At 55.5% G+C, this 21,851-nt stretch overlaps 1 non-coding gene across 1 annotated transcript; it reads left to right on the forward strand.

Moving 5' to 3' along the window:
- The first annotated feature begins 11,336 nt into the window (after positions 1 to 11,336).
- TRNAF-GAA (transfer RNA phenylalanine (anticodon GAA)) lies at positions 11,337 to 11,409 on the forward strand. Its single transcript has one exon. It is a non-coding gene; the product is annotated as a tRNA-Phe (tRNA).
- The last annotated feature ends 10,442 nt before the right edge of the window (positions 11,410 to 21,851 follow it).

Genomic DNA, 21,851 nt, shown 5'->3' on the forward strand with positions numbered 1-21,851 from the left:
CTTTGCGCTGCCAGTCCAAGTCCACCTGAGCCACTTCAATCTTAGCAGCTTGGTCCGCCTGCTGGTTGTATTGATGTTCATCAGTGGCCCGACTCTTGGGTATATGGGCGTCCACATGGCGCACCTTCACAACGAGGTTCTCCACCTGGGCTGCAATGTCCTGCCATACTTCAGCGGCCCAGACAGGTCTGCCCTTGCGTTGCCAGTTGTTCTGTTTCCATTGCTGCAACCACATCCACAGGGCACTTGCCACCACCCACGAGTCAGTGTAGAGATAGAGCCTCGGCCACTTTTCTCAGTCAGCAATCTCCAAAGCCAATTGGGTGGCTTTCACCTCTGCGAACTGGTTTGATTAACCTTGTCCCTCAATAGCTTCAGTGGTTCGTCCTGTGGGATACCACACAGCAGCCTTCCATCGTCGATGTTTTCCCACAATGGGATAAGACCCATCAGTGAAAAGGGCATATCGCTTCTCCTCCTCTGGCAGCTCGTTATATGGTGGGGCCTCCTCAGCACGTGTTACCTCCTGTTCTGGTGACATCCCAGAATCTTTGCTCTCTGGCCAGTTTATGACCACTTCCACTAAACCTGGGGCGTCGAGGTTCCCTATTCAGGCCCGTTGTGTTATCAATGCAACCCATTTACTCCACGTGGCATCTGTTGCATGATGTGTGGAGGGAGCCTTTCCTTTGAACATCCATCCCAGCACCGGCAGTCGAGGTGCCAGGAGGAGCTGTGTCTCAGTGCCGACCACTTCTGAGGCAGCTCGAATTCCTTCATACTCTGCCAGTATCTCCTTCTCAGTCAGTGTAGTTAGCTTCAGAGCCTTTGTATCCCTGGCTCCAAAAGCCTAGAGGTCGGCCTCGGGATTCCCCATCTGCTCTCTGCCAAAGGCTCCAGGAAGGGCCATTCTCCCCGGCTGCGGTGTAGAGCACGTTCTTAATCTCCTGCCCTGTCCGGACTGGCCCGAGGGCCACTGCCTGGGTAATCTCCTGCTTAATTTGTTCAAAGGCTTGTTGCTCAGGGCCCCATTTAAAATCGTTCTTCTTGTGGGTTACGTGGTAGAGAGGGCTCACAATCAGGCTGTAGTTTGGGATGTGCATCCTCCAGAACCCCACAGCGCCCAAGAAAGACTGAGTCTCCTTTTTGGTGGTTGGTGGGGCCATGGCTGTTATCTTGTTTATCACCTCCATCGGGATGTGGTGACGCCCATCTTGCCATTTTATTCCTAGGAACTGAATCTCCCTTCCAGGCCCCTTAACTTTCTCTCGATTGATGGCAAAACCAGCCTTCAGGAGGATTTCAATTACCTTCTTTCCTTTCTCAAAGACTTCCTCAGCCGTGTCCCCCCATACAATGATATCATCAATAAACTGCAGGTGTTCTGGAGCCCCACCTTTCTCCAGTGCAGTATGGACCAGTCTATGGCAAATGGTGGAGCTGTGGTTCCACCCCTGGGGCAATCAATTCCAGGTGTACTGGACACCCCTCCAAGTGAATGCAAACTGTGGCCTGCACTCTGGTGCTATTGGGATGGAGAAGAACGCATTAGCGATGTCAATCATGGCGTACCACTTGGCTGCCTTCGACTCCAGCTCATACTGGAGCTCTAGCATGTCCGGCACTGCAGCACTCATCGCTGGCGTAACTTCATTCAGGCCACGGTAGTCCACGGTTAGTCTCCATTAGCCATTAGGTTTTCTCACTGGCCATATAGGGCTGTTGAAAGGTGAATGAGTCTTTCTGATCACCTTCTGGCTTTCTAGTCGACGGATCAGCTGATGGATGGGGACCAGGGAATCTCGGTTAGTGCGGTACTGCCGCCAGTGCACCGTCTTGGTAGCAATTGGCACTCGCTGCTCTTCAACCTTAAGCAACCCCACCACCGAGGGATCCTCTGAGAGGCTGGGTAAGGTCGACAATTGCTCAGTCTCCTCCAGGGCAGCTATACCAAAGGCCCACCGGTACCCTTTTGGGTCTTTAAAGTACCCTCTCCTGAGGTAGTCTATACCTAGGATGCACGGGGCATCTGGGCCAGTCACAATGGGGTGCTTATGCCAGTCCTTCCCAGTTAAGCTTACTTCAGCTTCTAATAGGGTCAGCTGTTGGGACCCCCCTGTCACTCCGGAGATGCAGATGGGTTCAACCTCACTGTGGCTTGATGGCATCAGGGTGCACTGTGTGCCAGTGTCTACCAAGGCCTTATATTCTTGTGGTTCCAATGTGCCAGGCCATCGGATCCACACCTTCCAGTAAATCCGATTATCCCTTTCCTCCACCTGGCTGGAGGCAGGGCCCCTCTAATCCTGCTCACCATCACTCACTTGTTCTAAGAGTGACTCCTGCAAGAATGACTTCCTGGTCCCCTCAAGAGGGTCAAGCATAATGTTGGCCATTCTGTTCTGTCTGGGGGATTTCCGACTGGACACTGGAGCTGCGTCTTTCTTGGAAGACTCCCCTTTCATGGTGGTCTTCCCTTTCAGCTGCTGTACTCGTGTAGGTAGGGCAGGAGTGGGCTGTCCATCCCACTTCCTCATGTTTTCCCCATGGTTGCGGAGGAAGAACCACAGGGTGCCCTGTGGTCTGTATCTTCCACTGCCCTTCTCTTGGGTGGGAAAACGCCTGTTCCTAATGGCTGAGACATCGGCCCGTGGAGGTGGAATGTAGGACATGTCCTCTTCCACTTTTTGGAGCCTCTGAGACAGTTCCTCTACAGCTGAAACCCAGGCATGTTGGGAGGAAGGGAGATTTCCCTCATATTGCCGGAGCTGGCCTATCACTTCATCCACTGTCTGAGTCTGGGTGTCTCACCACCAGGACACTACTGCTAATGCTTTGGAATGTGCCTCTGGTCCACTTTGCAGGAACTTCTGCCACATCGACTGTGTGCAAGGGGCCTGATCTGGATCCATTGGTGACTGCTCATCATTCAGATCACCATAGACCATGTCAAACACAGCCATTTCCCTGAGGTTTTGAATGCCTTTCTCCATGTCGGTCCACTTGCCTAACCGACATAGAGCATCATCCTTGTAGGGGTGCCTCTCCCTCACACCAAGCAGGAGTCGCCTCCGAAGGCAGAGGGTTCGAGTCTGTTTCCCTATTGCCTTGTCAATACCAGCCTGCTTGGCCAAAGGTCCCAGCTGCTTGGCCTCTCTCCCCTCCAATTCCAAACCAGCAGCTCCATTATCCCAGCATTGGAGCAGCCAGGTGTAAATTTGCTCGCCTGGAAGGCGGCTGAAATCCTTCCGCATATCTCGCAACTCACTGAGGGATAGAGATCGGATGGTTACCTCCGGCTCTTCCTCCTGCTCTCGTGATGGGCCTGGTTCATCATCACCCTGTACACTGCGAGGGGATTTATTTGGTATATTTGGTTTTCCGTATCAGGGTGACTGATATTGGTACTGCTTGTCCCTCTGGGTCAGCTGCTGTGCTGGTGGAGGCAACTGATGTTGGCACTGCCTGTCCCCCTCGCTCAGCTGCTGTACCAGTAGGCTCACTTTCAGATCCTGCAGCCCCTTCTCCCCCTTAAGGGCAATGAACAGTGTTAAAGATGACACGGTAGGCACGGGCAAGCCCCCAGCACATCGCAGCAAGTTGTGTCTCCCGGGCTTTATCAGATTGGCAACACACCTTTTTCAAACACTCCACCAGTTTATCAGGACTCTGCATTTGTTCAGGAGTGAAATTCCAAAACATTGGAGGTGACCACTGACTCAGGCACTTGCCCATCTTCTCCCACACACCTTCCCATTTATAACTATCTGCCCTCGGGGCAGGTTTCCGGGTGGTGTTATTATTGCAGAAATACCGCATGGCCCAAGACAAGATCTGGCAGACATTCAGAAAGCATTGTGCCATGAACACAGTGGCCAGGATGCTCCAGGGATAGCTGAAACTCTCAAAAACTGAGAGGATCCCTTCCCCTGGCTCACCCATAGAGGGGGTGAGACCCCTAACAAAAGCCCAGGCAGCAAACAGGTACGAGTTCACCCCCACAAGCAGTGATGCAAGCCCATTATAAGCAGTCAGTAGCCAGTACAGCAAAATAAAACCCTTGACACATTTTCCACCGACAGCAAACGCCAGCACTAGGAGCACAGAGTGGATATAAGGATTAATCCAGCTCCACTACACAAGAAAATTGGCCAGCATTGCAAACGTTCTTTATCAAACAATACAAATAAAAACAGAAAAATTGCACCTAACAGATTGCTCTAACACACCTTCTCCTTTTGTCCTTATCTCAGCCCTCTCGTGGCCCCACGTTGGGCGCCAAAAGTTGTGGCGGTTTAGTCCCTGCCGGGGTCTGAGACCACGCGGCCGCTGCCCCTCCCCCACAAAGGGAGTGAATTACAAACCCCGGGGTTGAGATAAGGAGAGGTTTAATACAACAGTGCAACAGCAACAAAACAAACAACAACAATAACAGTAGCAAATAACAATAACAGTAATAACAGTAAACAGAACAAAAAACATACTGATACCACAGTGAGGAGAGCGACCAAACAACACACGTGTTCACCGATTCTCCCACGCTTGGGTGCCAGGACGTGACGTCAGCGTGGTATTGAATAACACGGCTAGAGCTCCCCCCCCACTGCTGGGTGAACTTAACCCTATCCTGGCTAAACCAGGACAGAGACATCTGGATTTGATGGACTATTTGGGGTCCATGCTGGGACCAGTACTGTTTAATATCTTCATCAGTGACATAGACAGTGGGATCAAGTGCACCCTCAGCATGTTTACATATGACACCAAGCTGAGTGGTGCAGTTGACACTCCCAAGGGACAGGATGCCATCCAGAGGGACCTGGACAAGCCCAAGAAGTGGTTCCATGTGAATCTTGTGAAATTCAACAAGGCCAAGTGCAAGGTCCTGCACCTGGGTCAAGGCAATCCCTGGTATCAGGACAGGCTGGAGGATGAAGGGATTGAGAACAGCCCTGCAGAGAAGGACTTGGGGGTGGTGGTAAATGAAAAGTTGAACATGAGCTGACAATGTGCACTCACAGCCCAGAAAGCCAACAGTATCCTGGACTTCATCAAAAGAAATGTGGCCAGCAGGTCGAGAGGGGGGATGGTGCCCCTCTACTCTGCTCTGCTGAGACCCCCCGGTGTACTGCGACCAGCTCTGGGGTCCTCAGCACAGGAGAGACATGGACCTGTTTGAGCGGGTCCAGAGGAGACCCAGAAAAATGTTCAGAGGAATTGTTCAGCCTGGAGAAGAGAAGGCTCCAGGGAGACGGTATTGCTGCCTTTCAGTACTTAGAGGGGGCTTAAAAGAGAGGTGGAGGGAGACTGTTTAACAGGTCCTGTTGTGATAGGACAAGGTGTAATGGTGTTAAACTAAGAGGGGTTGGTTCAGATAGATATAAGGAAGAAGATTTCTATAATGAGGGTGGTGAAACACTGGAACAAGCTGCCCACAGAGGTTGTAGATGCCCCATCCCTGGAAACATTCAAGGTCAAGCTGGATGGGGCTTTGAGCAACCTGATCTAGTTGCAGATGTCCCTGCTCATTGCAGGGCGTTGGATTAGGTCACCTTTAATGGTCTCTTCCAACGCAAACTATTCTGTGATTCTATTCCATGATTCTTTCACAGCCACCTCCACATTCATTTTTCTGCCTGGTTCCGTCACCTCTGATTTCCTTCCTCCCCAGCCCCTAGGGATGGTCACCTTCTCTGGTTGCTCCCTCCATAATCTCTTCAGTGATGGCCCTCAGTGGGGCATGATAATAGCCTCTGACACATGGAGGTTTGCTGCTGACTTTCAATTCTCCAGAGCCTTGTTTAATCTTCTCTCAGGATCTGCAGTTCAGGAACTTGGCACCAGAGGGATCATTAACATGCAACACTCTCTGACAAGCCAAGTCTCTGGGCATAACTTTCCTTATCTCCTCACATCTTATGTAGTTAATTTGAGAGGTTTCAGGAGCACAGTCACTGTGAAAAGCTTTAATACTCAAATTCAGTGAGAAAGAATTTATTCTTTTTCCATTTTCCTATTTCTTCTGATTACAGATTATGTGATATCAGTCATCTCCAATTAGTCGCCCCAGTCTCCATGACCTTTCAGAGATGATGGAGAGTGGCCTCACTGTGACATCGTCTTGCTCTCTCCACACCCTTGGGTGCAGCCCCTCTGGTGTTGTGGACTGCTAAGGGTTGACTTTGATCAAGTAGCCCCTGATTCGGCTTTCCTTGACCACTGAATGCTCTCCTCCAGAGTCCTGCCTTGAGGCACAAAGGCCTGGGAGACCTTGCTGCTGAAGACTGAGGAAAAGAGGACAGAGAGTATCTCAGATCTTTCTCCACCTACCCTTACTAAATGTAGCAGTGCTCCCACATTCTCTTTGCTACTTCTTTAACAAATCCTGAAGCAGTAAACACTTGTTACGATACTCTTGAACTCACTTCCAAGTTTCAACTGAGTTTTGATACAGACCATTGCCAAGCTTGGAAGATGCTCTCATGGAAGACGAGTTGTCCTGAGTTCTGCTTCCCTTCAGTGCTGCTGACTGTGAGATGCCCACTAAAACTCCCCAGAACAGGCCAGAGGCTGCTCTTCTGATTTCTTGCATCTGCAGTCTTCTAATCTACTTCCTCACTCCCCTCGGGCACTGGGACCCCACTATTTCAAGGTCATGACAGCTGGTCTGCACATCCCTGGCCAGCTCTGTCTTTCTTGAAAACATCACATCCAGGTTTGCTTTATCCTTATTGGCCCATCCGGCAGCTGTGCTAAGAAGCTGTTGTGAGACACTGCAGGAACCCCCTGGACTGTTGGCATGCTGCCGTGTTCTTCTTCAGAAAGTGCCAGGGTCATTAACGTTCCCAGTGAGGCCCAGGCTTCTCCATCCAGAGACTTCCTTGGGGTGCTTAGAGAAGACTATGCCCACTTTCCATGCTGACTGGGGGTTCCTTAACTCCTACAACAATGTCACTTTGCTGGCCTCTCCTCTGATACTCACGTAAAAAGGCTCACCCAACTTTTCACCAACCCCATTAAACAGCTCCTTCCTTTTGAGGGACAGCACTCCAGATCCTTCCAGCCTGTCTCTCCTGAAAAGCCTGTACCCATCCATTGCAGCACCCAAGTTGTGTCACTTGTCCTGCCACACTGTGGCAGTTACTCCATGGATGTCAAAAAGCACAGGCTGCAGCTTTTCCTGGCGGTGCCCCTGGCTGAGGGCATCGGTGCAGGTTTGGGCTGCAACACCTCATGTATGGTTATAGGCTAAGCTCTGACTTGTCTTAGGGAAACTTGGTACCAAGCATCCAAGACCCCCTGTGTGCAAAGGCTTTGCTTCAGAGCAGAGATGTGCCAGAGGGGTTGGGAGAAACATAAAGCTGAAAGTGGATGCCAAGAGAGTGAGTGTGAGAGATGACCTGTTAAAATAGGTCCTGAAAGAAACAGACCTGCGAGAAACAAAGACAGAAAAACATCCTGAGAAAGAGATAAAGTGTAGCAGGTGGAGTGGAGGCCCTCCAAGCTAAGGAATGTCTAAACACTCACAAGTAATGAAACTATGGTCATGGAGTGGATAGTGTTGAGGTCGAAGCTGATAAGGCTGCCTGGATAGCACAGGATGCAGCTGGAGGGGGGAGACCTGTGGGGACAGGACGGTTCTGCTCTGGGGCACCTGGTCGAGTTTCAGGGGCCATCTGTCCGGTGAATGACCTTTGCTTCATTATCCATGAAATGCATATTAAAGTTAACACCCCTCAATATGCTAATGAGGGCTAACATGATCATGCTAATTACATCATCCCATGAAACACCTTACCCCTCCCCATCCATTGGATACGTAGGCATGGGGGTCGACCTAGGGGATGGACCCAAGGAAAGTGTGTATAAATTGGGGGGGGGGGCAAGGAGTAACAAGAGATAAAGAAAAAAAAAGACATGAAGAAATGAAGAAGAGGGATGCATCCCTGACGAACTCGGATGGGACCAACGCAGGAACCCGGACCGGTGATCTCTATTTCTCTATTCTCTCTATCTCCTTCCTTTCCTTTTTCCCCTTTTCTCTCACTACCGGTAAGTAACACAAGGCATACTATATCGCTTACCATAACTCATTATATAATTAGCCAGTTATCATGTATCCAATTAGTACACTGAGGGAAGTTAATAAATGTCTGGACTTTGAGACTTGTTTCACTGTTGTCCACTCTGTTGGGGATTTACCTATCTGAGTCACTTGTCTCCTCATCTGAGTGGGACGTGACACCCCACTCTAAATGGGGATGGCTCTCCTGGGCTGTACTTGCAAGCTCCATGGAGCTGGGTGTGAGAGTCTTGGTATCTCACGTAACACTACAGGCCTCTATTTGGACATTAGATAGAGAAACTGTCCAGAATTTAATTAGGCAATGCGGGGATGAAAACCATCACTACAGTCAGTGGAGATCTGGTCAACCCAGCTAATGGAAAAGACAGAGAGAACCTGAGCTCTCCCTGGGCTACAGGGCACCATTTGTCAGATGGCAGCATGGGCTGCCAAGAAAAGAGTAAATAAGGACAAGTGCAGTTGTCTTGCAGATGCCTTGGAAAACCTCTGGCACCTCAGATGTCACCAGGTGTTTCATCTGAAGAGCCAACTCCTGACCTGCATCTTCATTAGTTACCACAGGAGCTGAGACAAGGAACTCACATACAGGTGCCTATTTAATGCAGCTCTGAACTGAGACAAGAGGAATCCCACCTCCTGGGGGGTTGCAGCAGGCATGGGAGGGAGCTGAGTCCCCAACCAACACTAGCGACAGAAATGAAGGATGCTATGCCTCGACTGACTCAGCTGAATCCCTTCCTCTCAGCAGGAGTAAAGAAGATCCCTGCCTGTCATTGTCTGGGTATCCTGCCTAGTAATAAGATAAAAAGGAGATTTTTAGACCTAACTCTATCTCTGATAGCAGAAATGCCACTGCTGGAAAGAAGTGTCTCTCCCCAGCTGTGGGAGGGAACATCAGTGACTGCTTCAGGCTGTGTCACAGCAGGTTCCCCTGGAGCCCCTGGGTCCCTGCACGCCAGCGGCTGTGTGCTGGGGCAGGGACTCTGCCGCCTGCCAGGGTCAGCACTCAGCCTGCTCAGGGAGCTCCCCACAGCATTGTGGGGAGAAGCTGTGGGGGGAAGGAGAGACCCCTGGCAGGACAGGGTCCTTCTGCTGTCAAAAGGGTGCTGTGTGGACCAGGGCTGATCACAGCCCCAGATCACATGCAGTGAATTTCCAAGGGGAATTTTCAAGAGGAAGGTCACGATGGGGACTACGTAAATGGGAAGGAGTGTGTGATTTGAGATTTATCTCTTTGGTTGGTTGGCAGGGCAGTGGGAGACTGTAGACTTCTCCCTGCTCTGGAGAAGAAACTTTTCTGAGCTGCTCCTGAGCCCCTGCACACACAGTGATACCCCTGGGCAGCGCCCTGCTACCAGGAGGTGTCTGCAGGGCAGAGCTGAGCACACAGTGTGTGAGATGGGGTCTGTGAGCACTGACAGGGAGGAGACTTAGGGACAGAGAAATAGCTCCTGGCTGGGAGAGTTCAAGGCAGCAGAGAAATGGCAGGGAGGAAGAGACAGCTGCTCCCAGAAATGCCATGGATAGGGGATTTGGGCATCTCCCTGCAATCCCCTGCAGTTCAGACATGTTCAGGGAACATCCCCCTTGGTCTCCTCTCCCACCCAGCACAGCCTTTGCCCCAGGGTTGTGGGGTTTCAGACTGAGTCTTCTTCTTGGCAGCCCAACCTGCAGTGAGGAGAAACCCCCAAGTGCCTGTCTGTCTGTCCCTGTCCTTCCTCCCTTGGCAGGAGCATTGGGGCATTTCTCTGTGTTCCCCTCCTGTCCTTGCTGCTTGTGTCCCCACCTTCCTGGGGACGAAAAGGTTTCCTGAAAGGGGCAAGGCAGTTGAGGGTTTTCCATGAGAACTGGGATAGGTTTTGCTCAGAGAGCTCTGCCCTAACTTCTCACTGCCTTTACCTCCTTGTGCAGGTCCCCGTGCACAGAGGCAGCAAATGTCCAACGGCAGCTCCATCACTGAGTTCTTCTTCCTGGCATTCACAGAGAGACGGGAGCTGCAGCTCTTGCACTTCTGGCTCTTCCTGGGCATCTCCCTGGCTGCCCTCCTGGGCAAAGGCCTCATCATCACCTCCATCGCCTGTGACCACCACCTGCACACCCCCATGTACTTGTTCTTCCTCAGCCTTTCCCTTTTCGACCTGGACTCCATCTCCACCACAGTCATGGTTTGAGCCCAACAGGGAACTGAGCACCACGCAGCCGCTCACTAACCCCTTCCCCCTCAGGAACGGGAAGGAGAAAATGAAGTAAAAGGCTCGGGAATTGAGATCAGGACAGGGAGGAATGACTCACATATTAAGGTCATGGGCAAAAGAGAGTCTCACTAGGGGACAAGAAAAGCTATCAATTTAATTCAAACACTAACAACAACAACACTTAACCAGCAGAGTGGGACAGTGAGAAATATGACCACATCTTAAAAACAACTTCCCCCCAACCAAACCTTCTTCCTGGGTGCAGCTTTGCTCCTGATTTCTCTACCTCCTCCCATGGTAGCAGCACAGGGGGGCAGGGGATGGGGTTACCGTCAGTTCATCAACTGTTGAAACTGCCGATCCTTAACCCTCGGGGCAAGGACTCCTCGCACTCTTCCCTTGCTTCAGTGTGGGTTACCTCTCACAGGAGATAGCCCTCCATGAACTTTCTCTGACGTGAATCCTTCCCATGGGATTCATTCTTCCGAAGATGCTCCGGCGTGTGTCACCCCTGCGTGTTGTAGTCCTCCCAGCACCAAACTACAACAGCGGGGGCCTTTTCTTCCCTCCGATTTCCAACCTCCTTTAAGTGCAGCTGCCTGCTCCTGTGTGGGGTCCTCCACAGGCCGTAGGTCAGCATCTGCTCCACTGTGGACCTCCATGGGTGGCAGAGGGTGGCCCTGCCGTCTCACCATGGGCTGCAGGGGGGCTCTCTGCACTGGCACACACGGCCCCCAGCCGCTTCTTCTTCCTTTCTTCCACTGACCTCAGTGTTCGCAGAGGTGCTCTACTCACAACTCCTCCTCACAACTCCAACTTCTCCTCCCAGTTTCCCCTCTTAAATACATTATCAGAGGTTCAGTCACCATCATTACCTGCTTTGGCCTTGGCCAGATGCGGATCTGACTTGGAGCCAAAGGACCTTCGAGAAGCTTCTCAGAGGAGCCACTGCTGTAGCTGCCTCCCCTGCTACCAAGAACCCCTGCACAGCACCCAATCCCAGCACAAGGAGCTGACAGTTTGCAGGGACAAGAGACATGGGCTGCTGGGGCAGGGCTGAAGGAGCTCAGCTGGGAGAGCATTAGACTGAACATCTAAAGGTCCCTGGTTCAACCCTGGGCTTCAGCAATGATTTTTCCCCCTAGATTTTTGCAGAGCCCATCTGCCTTCTTCCAGCCCGCCCTGGCCCTCCTTGCTCCTTCCCTTCTTGCCAGAGCACTGCCCGTGCGCTGTAGCTGCAGATCTAGAGGCTAGAATGAGCCTTCCTCCAGCATCACAAGCCCCAGCCTCCTCCTGGGCAAGAGTCTCCATTCAGGGCTTCTTTGGGGTGGTCTCCAGCTGTGCCTCCTTCCCTGTTCCACAGGGACTGGGACCTCATCTCTGTGGGGTCTCTGTAAAGACCTTGTCCCTCTCATCTTTGTCATTCTCAGTGGTGCACAGACTGCTCCCCTCCTCATGCCTGTCTTTCACCTCGACCTCAGTTCCCAGACCAGGGCACACTGCCCATGGGGAAGCCACTGTCCCCCCAGTCCCAGGGAGAGGCACTTTTGGGAACTGAGACCTAAATGTCAGCCAGACCTCTGATGTTCCCCAGACAGCTGACAAAGCTGTGCTGAGGATCATCCCCTGTGACGCTTGGGCTTCACTGTTGTTTAGTCACACACTGTCCTGAGCAGAGTTTCTTGGTCCCCTTTGCCCCCTGCTGCAATGTTTGATGAAACCCAGACATGTTCCTCTCTGGGCAGCAGCAGGGAGATACACAGCACAGGGGGACACCTCTGGGGCCCCACATGAACATCCCTCTGCATCAGCTCCTCCCTCCTGCAAGGGCACAGGTCGGGACAGAAGTGCCAGCAGTGGCTTCCCTGGTGTTTGTGGCATCGCTGGAGAACAACGGACATGTTGTGAGCGATCCAGACCAAGGGGCCTCACTGTAACAGCAAGCTGCAGCTGTGTTCAAGGACATAAACAAGGGCGAGACGGCCTGAGAAACTACATTCCTGCCCAAGAGATAAAGATGTTGGAATGTCGAAAACAGGGGGTCTACCTGGTGTGAGAGCAGCGCGTGGACACCACACTGGGACCAATCATAGAGGGCAGAAGGGCGTGTGAACAGGTAGCTTTAGCCTATTAGCAATACGATAGTGGTGAAGCCTGGGATAGAGTATAAATTGCTGTGTAGCCTTTAATAAAGTGGCATTAACTTGATCAAATTGGTCGTCTAAGATGTGTCCGAGACTTCCACGTTGGCAGGTGTGCAGCATGGAAGGTCACCAACTCACACTATGACTTCCAAACAGGGTTGTGATGTCACATATACATCATGGGAGGAGAGGGTCTTTCCTGCTAGCAGGTGTAACAGGGATGGAGCCGAGCATCTGCTTGGCATGGGGGAGGTCCTGGCTTCACTCCCCAGCATCTCCAGAGGTGCTTCTACCCTGACTGCCCAGCCTCAGGCAGGTGTGGGCTGCAGTTCAGACACTGGTCCTCTCCAGGCCCTGGGGGCCTGTGCTGCCCACCCAGGTCTTGGCTGCAAGGGTAGGAGGGTGGTGGAAGGGCTGTGTGCGCTGCCTCTGCTGAGCCCCTCTTGGAGGAGAAGAGGGCGGCTGTGCTGGACCTGAGCTCAGGTCACTGCCCTGTGCCACAGACCCGCACCACCCAGGGACAACGTTGGCAGCGGAGTGTGCTCCTCTGTGGGGAGAGCTCAGGGAGGGGAAAGATGTCAGCAGCACGCTAGGAATCCTTTCTGGCTGCACTGAGAGATGTGTTTTGAGTGTGCTGGTCCAGCTCAGGTGTCCTTTGGGACCAGGGACACACTGCCCTGGTGATTTCCTAGGATTGAGGGTCTGAGATTGTCCTTTCTCCAGGCAGAGATCCCATACCACATGGGAAGCCTCCTCTGTGCCAGCAGGTAGCAGGGTCTGAGTTGGATGAGCCTGGCAGGGCTGTGGGACTCCCAGCTGGAGCAGATGCATTTCTTACCCCGACCCTGTCTCTAGGTCCTTCTCCTTCCACCATCACCACTGGTTTGAGCAGAGCCTCAGCTCAGGGAACCCAGAGAGGCTGAGGTCAGGCACAGCCCTGCCAAGGGGGGACTGGTAGGGCCAGTGACCACTTCTTGTTCCCGGGGTGTTTGGTGTCTCCGTCCAACCTGTGTTGGTGGGATCGGAGAGGCACAGGTCTGTCCACAGCCACGCAGAGGTGGCGATAGCCAGGAGATGGTGCCTCAGCTGCTTCCCCAGCAAGACACTGGCAACTAAATTGCGATGTGAGACATGGACTTTCACGTCATGGTGCCCAGACCCTGGGCATGGTGAGACCAAACTCAGAGAAATAAGGCTGGTCTCCTGTGGGCTTTCTACAGCTGAGCTCTGCCCAGTGTGGGGCTGCAGTGCTGAGGGTTGGGGTCTCACTGCGACCCCCCTCAGGTAGGTCCTCAGGAGCTGCAGGAGCACCCACAGCTCTGGGGCACAGTGACAATCTTGCTTGGCTGCAGAGAATGGACCCAGCCATCAGGGCCAGACTGTTCAGGTCCCCAAATGCCATGAAACAGGTTCCTTCTGCTCAGCGGTGCTGTCCCCTCCAGCATACCCAGGCCTGGGGCTTCTTTCTCCCAGAAGGAAGACGCAAACCTCTACCAGCTGCCAGAGTAAGGGAGAGATATTATACCTGTGGGAGGGCAGAGTTGGTGGGGAGGTGGCATGGAACAGGCACTGGGCTCTTCTCCCCAGTCCCCACTTGGGGCACCCTGAGTCCATACCGCCCATAGGTGTCCACCATCCTGTGTCCAGAAGATAACACTCCCTTCTTCTTCTTTACTTCACGTTTAGACCTTATTTCTCTGAGACACAGGGCTGGAGCTTATCCCAGTGGGAGTTTTGCAGGGGATGGAGGCTGTGTTTGCAATGCCCATGTACGTCACCCATCAGCGTGGGGGTCTTGCCCTGGGAACTCTGGTCTCCCATGGGGGCTGCCAGCAAAAAGGCTTCCGGGTGTGGGGCAGAGGGATGTGTGTACCTCAGCTCACCCCAGCTCCCCCCCAGGGGTGGACAAACTCCCAGCAGGGAATGGGGCAACACTGCAATAGGAGAGGATGTTGCCAACATCTGCCTCCTCCCCACTTCTGCTCCAGGGCCAGATCCTGCTGTTTGCAGGGCTGCAGAGCTGCAGCTGCTCCCCACAGGGAATCCTGCCACAGACACCCAACGCACATTCCAGCCCGTGGCAGAGAAGCCTGTTGGAGAAGAGCTGGCAGGGTGTGGAGACCCACCAGCGGGAGCAGGGAGCGCAGTTTGTCAGTTTGGGCGCCAGGTCCTGCGCAGGTGTCAAACCCTTCTCCCAGCCTGGCTCCTGCATGAGAGGATTCTCTGCCCATGGGCACTGGGGCAGGTGAAACCCCAGCTGAGGGAGAGGGACCCTGGCTCAGCTCTCAGCAGCACCTGTTTTAGTGGAGGGACACAAAATTTCCACTGCCATGGAAATGTGCCCACATGAGCAGCCGCCTGGATGGGCCCTTCTCCAGGCCAGGAGCTCGTCCAGGAGGAGGAGGTTGGGGGCCCAGGGATGCCACAGGTCTGCAAAGCAGCAGGAACAACCCATGGAGACGGGTCCTGGTAGAGCGTGAGGAGAGGGAATCCCAGCCCCATGTGTCCAGAAAATGGCTCTGCACTCTGTGCTGGGGTACTGGGGAGCAGAGCTGCCTCCTAAGTACTGGGGGAGATAATCCACAGGCCACGATCCTCCCTGGTCTGGCTGGGGTGTTCAGGGGCCCTGTGGTCACCTTAGGCTCACTTCTGTGAGCCAAAAGCCCAGGGCTTCCCCTGACATGGCAGCTCTGTCATGGCCTCTGCACTGTGGGACCAGCGTGACCGAGGCAGGGCCTGGGGCAAAGAGCAGCTGGAACCCTCAGGTGAGGAGATGGGTGCTCCCACAGGGTACATCACGGGACCTACCATAGAGGCATATTGACTAGAAACTGCCTGTGGCCAGCAGGATGGAAATATTTCTGTCACTAAGATTATTCCCCAGGGGCCATGGGCTCTCGCAGCCCAACAGCCTGACCCTGAGTCTGCTGTCCCTGAGACATGGCGCTTCCCTACCACTGTGTCTTTGTTCTCTGCTCCCCTGACCAGCCTCAGGAAGATGCCCCTGACACCTGGCAGGCAAGGAGATGCTCTGGGTCAAAGCCCCCAGAGAATTTTAATAAGAACAAATAAGGATGCACAGCATAAAAATGGGAATAAAAATAGAGGAAACTCCAGGTGATTTCTGCTGCCCATGGGTCAAGGGAGTCGGTTCCCCGGTCCTCACGGCCCTCCCAGCTGCACAGACCTCTCCTCCCTCCCAGCTGCACCCAGCTGCAGGGCAGGGATGGGCTCTCCTGGCCTGGGGCTCAGGGACTGTTGTGCACCAAGCTACAGTGTCACAGCTGTTGTGTCCTCATGGGGATGTGCCACAGACACCTCTTCAGCATCATCATAGCCCATGCTCCCCGGGGACAGGGACGAGGTGTCTCCTTCAGCTCCAGGGATCTCAACACTTCTCTGGGAGCATGGGGTGACCCCTGCAAGCAGCAAGGCAGGACATTTCAGTTCACCTCTTGGTGTCTGTACCCCACCATCGTCCCTGCTCCTCACCACATTCAGCTCCTTCTCCCACCTCCAGGCCTTTCAAGGAAAACTCCTGGGGCAGGTTCCCCCTTCCCAGGAGGTTTGGGCCTCACTACAGTAGTGACTTGGGAGGCTCAAGGGATTGCACCCTAGGAACAGGCAGTGCTGTCTTTCCCTCTCACCTCTGGGTGCATCCCTGGGGCCTGCTCCCTCCTCTGGCATCCTGGGCATTTCCCACTCTCCCTTCCCCGGATCAGAAACCTCTCTGGCATCATCGTAACCATCTTCTGGGTGATCTCTGGGCAGGACAAGGACATCTGAAAGGAGAGGGGAGCTGGTGACAGTGAGAAGATATGTCCTGCGGAGCAGAGGACAGGAGGATGCGCAGGGACACAGGGCTGAGTCACTGGGCTTGCCAGCACCTCAGGAGATGCCCATGTCCTCCCCATCTCCAATGGTGACACTCAGTGACTCCTCTGTCCATCATGTGTTTGCAGGGAGATCAAACCCTTCCTGCCTCCATTACCTGGTGCTGATCCCAGACCATCCTCGTCCTCGCTGACCCCAGGGTAGGGCTGTAGCTGGGTCAGGGACTGCTCTGAAGAGGAGCCTGGAGAGCAGCACAGCGGGTGTTATGGAGCAAGCCCCACTGACCTGGCTCATGGTCAGCGCTGCTGGGGAAGAGGGACCCACAGAGCTGGGGCTGCATGGGGAGGAGGGCTGGGAATTCACCCTGCTCCCCCAGGACAAACCCTGTCCCAAAAGTGCTCCAGAGCTGCCCTAGCACAGCCCCTTCCCTCACTCCTCGGGTGCCACATGGGGTGCAGGGGCAGGAATAAAGGGGCTGTCCAGCTGGGACAGTCAGAGCTGACTGGTAGAAAGCTTCTCTCTTGGGCCAAGGACCTGGATGCTCTCCCCACAGACCCCGCACACCAAGCACCAGAGGGACCCTGGACTGGGAGGGCTTCAGGGGATCAGCTCTGGGTTGGGGCTAGGGGAAAGGGTTCTGCAGATGTGCCTCCAGGGAGTACCCACACCCACCTGAGTGACCAAACCTGGCCTGCTTCTCCAAAGCTGGGCTGTAACCAATCTCCTCATACACAGCCTCAAGGAAGGGCTCCTGAGCTCTCCTGGAGCCTGGGGACAGAAGCAGGGCTAGCACAGGGACAGGCAGAGGGGCCCTGGGTTCACACTGTGATCCCCCAAACCAGTGCCATGGGCCAGCCCAGGACTGCTCTGAGAGCACAGCCCCACTGTGCTGCCCAGGCACGACTGCCACATCCCCCGTGAGGGCAACATCGCTGTGGAGATCCTCTGGGGCAGCGTCACCCTCGCATCATCCCTTTGAAGACAGTGCTCATGCCCCTCTGGCCCCTGGATCATGCCCCCCTTATCTCACCCTGGAGCAGCTCCCACACTTCCTCTGCACCTGGAGCTTGTCCCTGTCTGCCCCATGGGTCCATAGTAGGGCCCCTGTCCTGGGGGTGGGCAGGCATGGGCTGAGGGACAGGCTTGGGGCCTGACACCACGGTGATGGACCCTGCTGCCCCGCACTCCTCCTAGCATCTCCCTTGCCCCAGAGCCCTCTCCAGCACTACCTAGAGCACTGCCAGTCTTGGCCATCCCCACTCTGCCATATCTCTCCTCGCCCCATCACTAGCTACCCCCACCTCTGGGCTCTCTCCAGCCCTTGCTGCTGGTGGCCCACGGACAGGCACTCAGTGGGGCAGTACATGTGAAGGTGGCAGCACACATTCTCATCTCCCCACTCTGCCTGTGCCTCTCACTGACAACCCTCACTGACACCCCCTGCAGCACCACACCGTCCTTCCAGGAGGTATCTCCCCCTGGGACCTCTGGGGAAGGACCCACCTCTGCTCCCAGCCCTGGTGCTCAGCACTTGCCCAGCCAAGAGGGCCAGGAGCAGGCAGAGAAGGGCCCCCAGGATGATGCAGATGATGACGGGCACTGAGACTCTCCCGCTGCTGGTCTGACGGCCTCGAGTGGGAACTGCAGGAGAGAGAAAATGGAAGGGGCAGCAACCAGGCCTGGGAGAGGTGGAGGCAGCACCAGTCCTGACCCCATCACACAAGGCAGCAGAGGCTGGAGGGCCCCAGGAATGAGTGTTGGGGAAGCTTCCACACTGCTGACAAAATGACAACTCTTCCTCACACCCTCCCACCACCTCAGTGCCTCCTCCAGAGACTTTCACACCCCAGCAAGGAGCCCCTTCCATCCATCTGTGAGTCACAACCCAGCTCCACAGATACCCAGCCCCAGAGGGAGGACAACTTACCTGCTTGGGGTGGGGATGTTGCCATCCTGGGTGTAGCTGCAGAGGAGGAAAAAGAGAGCAGGGCTGAGACACTGGGTATGCGGGGAGGGGGGAGCCTCGTCCCCAGCACACCATGGGGTGTCTATAGATGTCCCTGACATATCCAACCCAAATAGCCCCTCCTGTAGTGCCTGAAAGAGAGGCCAGGGCAGCGCCCAGCACCTCTGCTCTGGGAGGCAGGCAGGAAGGCACAGGCAGACCGGGGATAGCCCTGGGACTGCAGGGCCCCATGGGTAGTGGCCAAAGGACATCCAGTTCAACGAGGCTGCTCCCTGACTGGCACCAGCCTCCTGTACTCTGCAGGAACATTCCTGCTCATGGGAGGTCGGGGCCATGTCAGGACCTCGTGCACTGAAGGTCTTCCCCAGCTCCCTGCCAATGCCTGACCAAGGGGTCCCAGCCCTGCCACTCACCTGAGCAGCGCACGGCAGCGTCTTCCTTATGCCGGCAAGCACCGCTGTCCCCAGGCCGGGCCCAGCAGTCCTGCAGGGATGGCTCCGTCCCCTGGCACTCCACCTGCTCCAGCCAGATGGGGCCCATCCCCATCCCAAACACAGCCTCACGCAGGGCAGACACTGCACGGCCACAGCCCAGCTGCCTGCACGCCACTTCGGCATCCCGTATGTCCCAGGAGTCGTCACACACCGTTCCCCAGGAGCCACGGTGCCAGACCTCCACTCTGCCCGAGCACCCGTCCTCACCGCCCATGGCACGAATCTTCTCCCTGGCTGGAGAAGGAAAAGACCTCCCATGGCACCAGGACAGCAGGCAGAGCCCTGCCAGACACAGAGGGGCAAATCCTAACCTGTGCAGCTCGTGGAGTTGGGGCACGGGGCCAATGGGGTCAGGGGCATTTCTGGGTGTCCCCCTGAAGAAAGAAACATTGTGGTGAAGGGGCTGGTTTGGAGGACCATTCAGGAGAGAGCAGGGCTGAGCTCTGCTTGTGCTTTCCTGTACCATCTTGGTTATGGCAGCAACTGAACTGCAGTCATCCAGGGGACACGCACAGGACTGTGGGGGGACCCCGAGTGCTCAGCCCCAAGAGCTCCCTGGTTCACAGCACAGCAGTAGCTTGTCTATGGAGGGGAGGCTCTTCTGAAACCTGTCTGGTCTCTTCTGAGACCTCACCTGGAGATGCCTCTGCCTCCCCCAGGTGCTGCTGGCAACCTGGGTTGCAACTGCTGCTGGACATGTGTGGTTGTGGTCATGTTTGTGCCACTGGCAGCAGAAGGGTCTGACGTGGAAAGGAAAAGCCCCTCCAAGCTCTTTATCTGTGCTTGGCTATGGCCAGCAGGCAGCAGGATCTGAGGTGACATGAGTACCTGGGAGGATCAGAGTTACCGTTGCAGGTGATGTCGGTCTCCTCTCGCAGGTCTTGGCATGACTGTGGGTTCCAGGGAGTGGAGGGACACTGCCAGAAGGAGCTGTTTCTCTCCCCACACTGCACGCGATCCAGCCAGGCAGGGCCAGACTCCCTACCAGAGGGCTGGCGTCTTTCCAGGGATCCTCCATCCCCACAGCCCAGCTCCTTGCACACCAGCATCACTGTGTTGAGAGTCATCGAGTTGGAGCAAACGCTCCCCCATGTCCCGTTGTAGAAAACCCGTAGACGCCCAGAGCAGCCGTCACTGTTCTCCAGCCTCAGGGCCACGAACTCTGGGAGGAAAAGACCCCAAAGGGGGAACAGGCTGCCCTGGGGCTGTGGGAGCCAGGACACCTATGCATCCCCAGGCCCTCCACTGGGCAGGGCCAACACGTCCCCTTTGCACACAGGGGCAGAGAGAAGTCCCTGATGGACAGACACCCCTGCCCTTCCCACTAACCCTCGGGGATGGCTGAGCTCCACAGGACCCCCAGTGGGACTGAGGGTGCCCATGTATGCGTGTCCACAGGATGTGCTCGGGCAGGAGCTCAGGGGCAGCCAGGGACAGCCTCAGCCATACCCGGCTCTCCCCGTGTCCTGGCCTCCCCAGGAACCAGGCTCCCACCACAACTCCTGGCACAGACCTGAGCAGATGACTCCTGCATCCTCTTTGTGCCCGCAGTCATGCTGCCCCCAGGGCCCAGCCGGGCAGTCCCAGAGAGCAGCTTCGGTCCCAGAACAGTTCACACCATCCAGCCAGATCTGCCCGGAGCCTTCCCCGAACCGAGCAGAGCCGGCTGCCTCCACTGCCCCTCCGCAGCCCAGCTGGTGGCAGACAACGGTGGCATCAGACAGGTCCCAGCCATCGTCGCAGACAGTCCCCCACATGCCCTGGTAGTAGATCTCCACTCTCCCTGCGCAGCGCCCGGCCCCATTCACCAGCCGGAGCCATTGACTCCCTGCAGTGGGTACAAACCCCAGTTGCTGCCAGGGACTGTCTGCCTGCACAGACCATCACCTGGGGAGCCTGCACAGTGCCACTCACCCCCACAAATGACTCCCACGTCCTCCACAACCCCTGCTGCCAGCACGCTCTCAGGCAGGGAGGTGTTGCAGAGACTCAGGTTGGCCTCATGCCCTGTGCACTGGACCCCACGCAGCCCCACGGGGCCCGTTCCTCGCTCAGGCTTTGGGGGGTTGTAGGCTGTCCCGGCCTCCCCACACCGCAGCTGCCGGCACACCACGCTGGCCTCATTCACGTCCCACTGGTCATCCAGGACTCTGCCCCACGCCCCATCCTGGAAGATCTCCACTCGTCCATCGCAGCGGCTCCCTCCACCCACCAGCCGCAGGGATCCAAACCTGGCCGAGCCTGGGGAGAGCAGAGATGCCACGGCCATGGGCGGCACTGGGAGCATGGCACCCTTCAGGGAGGGGGGCAAGGGGGGATTTCACCACCAAACTGGACAAGATTGAGCCTTGTGCTGAGGAGAAGCGAAGGTAAAGCCTGGGCCCTCTCTGCAGCTCACACCCAGGTCTGCTGCTGCTGGGGGCACCCAGGCAGCTCCTGCTGGGTGGTGGGATGAGGCTCTGTGGGGATGGGATGTGGGTGTCTGCAGCCAGAGGGATGGGACAGAGCCCTGCAGTCCTGTCTCAAGCTACTTGCACAGTACGAGAACAGAGGAGGCCAGGCCTGGCGGTGACACTGGGGCCCAAGCCACTGCCCTAGGGCCAGATGCCTGCCTCCATTCAGTCCTCAGCTGTCCCAAAGTGGAGCGCTCACTCTGAGCAGGGAAAAACCTCCAGATGGCTCCTGGGGAAGCCAGGGTTTCTCCGGGGAGAAAGTCAGCCTGGTATGGCCACGGGAGCCCTGCTCTGCGTGGCCATGTTATACACAAATGACAAATGGATTTAATGCAGCATTCTTCTGGCACTCACCTGAGCAAATGACAGCAGCAGTGTTCCCTTGGGAGCACTGTGAGGCCCCCAGGGTGGTCACTGGGCACTGCTGCAGGTGGGCTTCAGTCCCGTCACAGTGGAATGAGTCTCTCCAGACAGGGCCAGTCTCTCTCCCAAAATGCTCTCCTCCAGGAATGGACTCAGCAAACCCGCAGTTGAGTTGCCGACAGAGAACGTGGGCATCTGAGAGATCCCAGCGGGACGCACAGAGGGTCCCCCACGTCCCCAGCACCTGGACCTCCACCCTCCCTGCACACACTGTGCTGCCATTCACCAGCCTGAACCCTGTGTACTCTGGGGAGAG

Source organism: Strix uralensis, chromosome 36 (genome assembly GCF_047716275.1).
Source record: "Strix uralensis isolate ZFMK-TIS-50842 chromosome 36, bStrUra1, whole genome shotgun sequence".
Classification (NCBI taxonomy): domain Eukaryota; kingdom Metazoa; phylum Chordata; class Aves; order Strigiformes; family Strigidae; genus Strix; species Strix uralensis.